This window comes from Bactrocera tryoni, unplaced genomic scaffold (assembly GCF_016617805.1).
Source record: "Bactrocera tryoni isolate S06 unplaced genomic scaffold, CSIRO_BtryS06_freeze2 scaffold_120, whole genome shotgun sequence".
Taxonomy (NCBI): Eukaryota; Metazoa; Arthropoda; class Insecta; order Diptera; family Tephritidae; genus Bactrocera; species Bactrocera tryoni.
In genome coordinates this window covers 1,149,181-1,153,374 of record NW_024395835.1, presented here as the reverse complement: position 1 = coordinate 1,153,374, position 4,194 = coordinate 1,149,181, and the positions used below count along the sequence as shown (strand labels likewise).

Below are 4,194 nucleotides of genomic sequence, written 5' to 3'. Positions count from 1 at the left end.
ATGCAAGAGAACAGCTGATACGACGAGGAGTGCCGTTTTGCAGCGGAGGGAAAGCAGACTGCTTACCTGGCAACTTTACAGTCGACAACAACCCGTGCGGGATGGGATATATACGAGAGTTGAAGAAGGAAGCGAGATGCATTTGCAGACAGAAAAAGAAAGTGACTGAAATGCGTGAGATCGAAGCTTGACAAGCTGGCCGACAGGAATAATGCTCGAAAACTTCTACGAAAAAATGCGGCGGCTAACAGAAGGTTTCAAGACCAGAGCATACTCTTGTAGAACCCAATTATGTGGTCTAGTCATCGATGCCCAGAGCATACTTAAATTATAGAGAAAACACTTCTCTAGCCTGCTGAATGGCAGTGAAAACATAACGCCCGGAAAAATCGAACCCGATTCCCCAATCGATGACGATGGAGCAGAGGTTTCATTGCCCGACCATGAAAAAGTTCGAATGGCAATTACTCGTCCGAAAAACAACAAAGCAGAGTGGGCCGATGGATTGCCAGCCGAGCTATTCAAACACGGCGGCGAAGAACTGATAAATGATGACGGCTGGTGGAGAAAATAATTCGAGCAGGTACAATTCTCTATAAGAGTGTACGGTTACTAGCGTATGCCGATGATATTGATATCATTTGCCTCAACACTCGCGCCGTTAGATCTGATTTCTCCAGACTTTATAAGGAAGGAAAGAAAATGGGTCTGGCAGCGAAAGATGGCAAAACTAAATATCTCCTGTCATCAAACAAACGGTCGTCGCACTCGGGACTAGGCTCCTGTCTTCGCCTATCCTGGAAACAACATTAACACCAACAATAATGTCAGCCTCGAAATCTAACGCAAAATAACTCTTGCTAACAGGTGCTGCTTTGGATTAAGTAGGCAATTGAGAATCTAAGTCCTCTTTTGACGAACAAAAATCAAACTCTATAAGTCACTCCATTGAAAATTCCAGGTGGAGAAGGACCTGGCTTCGCTTGGAGTCTCCAATTGGCGCCACGTTGCGAACAGAAGAAACGACTGGCGCGCTGTTGTTAACACGGCTATAATCGCGTAAGCGGTATCTACACCAGCAAAGAAGATATCATAGTACAAAAGTGGGCGAAATCGGAACTAGGCGGGGTACTTCCCATAGAGCATAATTTTCAATTCTATTTGAATATTTTACTTTCCAATACATAAATCAAAAAGCAACTAATATAATGGAATACATTTTTATGACCAATATCGCCCGAATCCATCCAACACTGTTTTAGCCCCTAGCTACCAAATATGTGAATATACTTTTGACAGAAATTGTCGGTCAATTTGTCAGATATACAACTGAAATTCAGAGCGTACCATTTCCGGATAATAGTAATTCTGTCTCTCGAGAATGGGTTGAATCAGGTCAATACTTCCCTGAGCCCACAATTACTTAATTTCGAGGTTTCAGGTGAGTTTATGCTGGATATATGAATAAGTTAAGCGCGTGATCCAAGTCAAAATGTTAGATACTAATGTGGCTGCAAAGTGGTTTGCAGCGCAAATCGGTTTTAGGGCGGTTGCCACGCCCGGGTAGGACTATGTAAGCGATTAATGTTTCTAATAAATTTGTTTCTCTCTATGTACTTGAATTAATTAGGACGCGTGATCGAAGACAAATGTTTAATCACTAATGGCGGCCAACGGGTGACACGTTTGCAGTGCAAAGCGGTGTTAGGGCGATTGCCACGCCCCTGCTAGGACTATGTAAGCGATTAATGCCTCTAATAAATTTGCTTCTCTCTATATACTTGAATTAGTTAGGCCGCGTGATCGAAGACAAATGTTTAGGCACTAATGACGGCCAATGCAAAGCGGTTTTCGCGCGATTGCCCTAGGGTGACACGTTTGCAACGCCATGCCCCTTAGAGGGCCACTGCCACGCTCCTGGGAAGTGTAAGCGGTTAATGACTTTATTTTATTTGGTTCTATTTATACTATATATCTGGATGAAATAGGCTGCGTTATCCAAGTCACCCGTTGAGACAATAATGGAGGCCAAAGGATGACAAGTTTGCAGTGCAAAACTGTTTTTGAGCGATTGTCGCGCCCCTAGTAATACTATATATTCTGAAAAAATATAAAGTAACGGAAATATAATCCAGAAATTTGCCATTTTATTTCAGACCCAAATTAAATACTATTTCTATTTTTGAATATAATATATAATGCTAAGATAGCGCTGAAAATAATATCCGTAACTGAAAGTGCTAAATTTTAAACGAAGCGGCTTGATAGAGAACTTGAAATGGATGTTGAATTCAGCTCTAGCTGTGATCTGTTCGATTGATACATTCGCGGTTTATCCTCCAAGTTTTCCGACATAGAAAAATCAGTAATTGGAAAAAGAAGGAAACAGCGGGAAACGCAACGATACTCATTGCAGCTGTGTGCAAATTACAATTTATAATTGGGAGTTTTTACCCATGTGATATTTTATCTCTAACTTATTCACTCAGCGTGATTCTTCAGAAAGAATCGGTCGATCTGTCAAAGGCAGCAGATATGTAACGTTTCGAAATCGAAGACAAAAAGCTGAGGAACATTCCGAGCCATCCACAAAAAAATGGCGGCAGACCAAAAAGTTGACAAAGAAAAACCGAGAATCTGCGGTCGACAAAACGCGGAAATTTCTGCGTGAGAACTGGCGAAGAATACTAAAGGGTCTCAGTGTACATTCCTCTGTTGAATAAAATCGACGAAGATTTGAAGACGCGCTTTATAAGAGAACTATTGGATGGATGTGCTTTGAAAACGAAAGAAATGGAAAATCTTATTGACTGCTTGATAGATAGATTCATAGGCCCTTTGGATAATGACAACGTCGTGCGGCGTTTAAAGTTTATAAGTGAACTTGATCACTGGTAGTGCCATTTTGCGCAGAAGAAAAAGTCAAAAGACAAGAAGTTACCGACTACTGCATTGGAAACGCTGAAGGACTGCGATGTAGAATTACGGTATATCCCACAATTCATAGCTTTCTTCGCATATTCTGCACACTTCCTGTGATCGTACTATTTTCTCAAAGGGTGTTAATATAATATTTTTGAAATGTTTGCTACATGATATAAAAATAAAGTGCCATGATACACGTATACAAGACGGTTTCTATCAATACATACATTATTTTTGCTCTTTAAATCAATTATACCGTCGCAGAGGGCGGTGGAGGTTAAAAATAAAATTATTATTCTTGGCATGCTTACACTCGTATATTGTGTTTGTGTATAACTTGAAAGTATTGTGTCACCTCCGTCTTCTTTTTTGTATGTTTCGCATATTTTCTTCGGAGTATATAAAGTCACCTTTTTTGTAAGTGATTTTTATTCTGGTATGAAAGCACTTTGTTTTGATTTGTTTCGAGTTTTATTTTGAATGTCAGGATAGCCTCCTCGTTTGAAGAATACGTCTTCGGGTTTCTCTCCTGTGACAGAGTGAATTGGTTATGTTCCTGTGCTAGGACTCTAGCGAGTTCGAGTACTATGTGTACGCTCAACTTGACCGTTGGTTGCCGCATGAAACGTTGATCTTACTATATGTACAATTTGTAGTTTTTCGTAAACTTGTTTCGCTCATATGTTCGTGAATGTTGATTCGTTATCTGTCATTACATACTTGGCGTTTAGGTAAATCTGTGATAATATTGGGTAGTCGAAAAAGTCTTTTCGAGTTTTGTCAGTAGATGTTTTGCAGTCGTATATCTCCAGTGCTACCAATCACATTGCATCATACTTACGATATAGTGTTGGAAAGGTGAGACTTTAAGCTTCATTCAACCAAAAAAGATTAAATTCGGGACAGTTATAAAAAAAAAATTACAGCTGAACAATTTTGAACTGGCTACAAAAAGAAGATGATTGCTTACCAACATGAATTGTCTGTGAAAAATTTAATGGACCGGATTAGTGATGAGCGATATTTCACTACCCACCGGTAGACCGGTTTTGTTCACTCTGTTTGAAAAATCGTAAATCGCAACTGCGATCACTTTTTGTAAATAGCAGTTCTGTGAAATGCTATAGTAGTTCCAACTTGTGAACTGTGATAGAAGTTCGATTTTGTGAATTGCGATAGCAGTTCACAAAGAAGTTGTGGAATTGCGATTTTTTAACAGTACAGTTTAATAGGGCCACTTGTCATCGCAAAAGCACCAGCATAAAATTA

General features: G+C 39.8%; 1 long non-coding RNA gene across 3 annotated transcripts; it reads left to right on the top strand.

Annotated features, from left to right (window-relative positions):
* The first annotated feature begins 1,013 nt into the window (after window positions 1–1,013).
* On the top strand, window positions 1,014–3,125 carry LOC120779993. Of its 3 annotated transcripts, none has more exons than XR_005705781.1 (4): window positions 1,014–1,441; window positions 1,631–1,737; window positions 1,791–1,926; window positions 1,989–3,125. It is a non-coding gene; the product is annotated as an uncharacterized LOC120779993 (long non-coding RNA). The 3 variants fall into 3 exon arrangements; XR_005705782.1 differs by having other exon boundaries at window positions 1,631–1,926; window positions 1,989–2,085; window positions 2,157–3,125; XR_005705780.1 differs by having other exon boundaries at window positions 1,631–1,926.
* The last annotated feature ends 1,069 nt before the right edge of the window (window positions 3,126–4,194 follow it).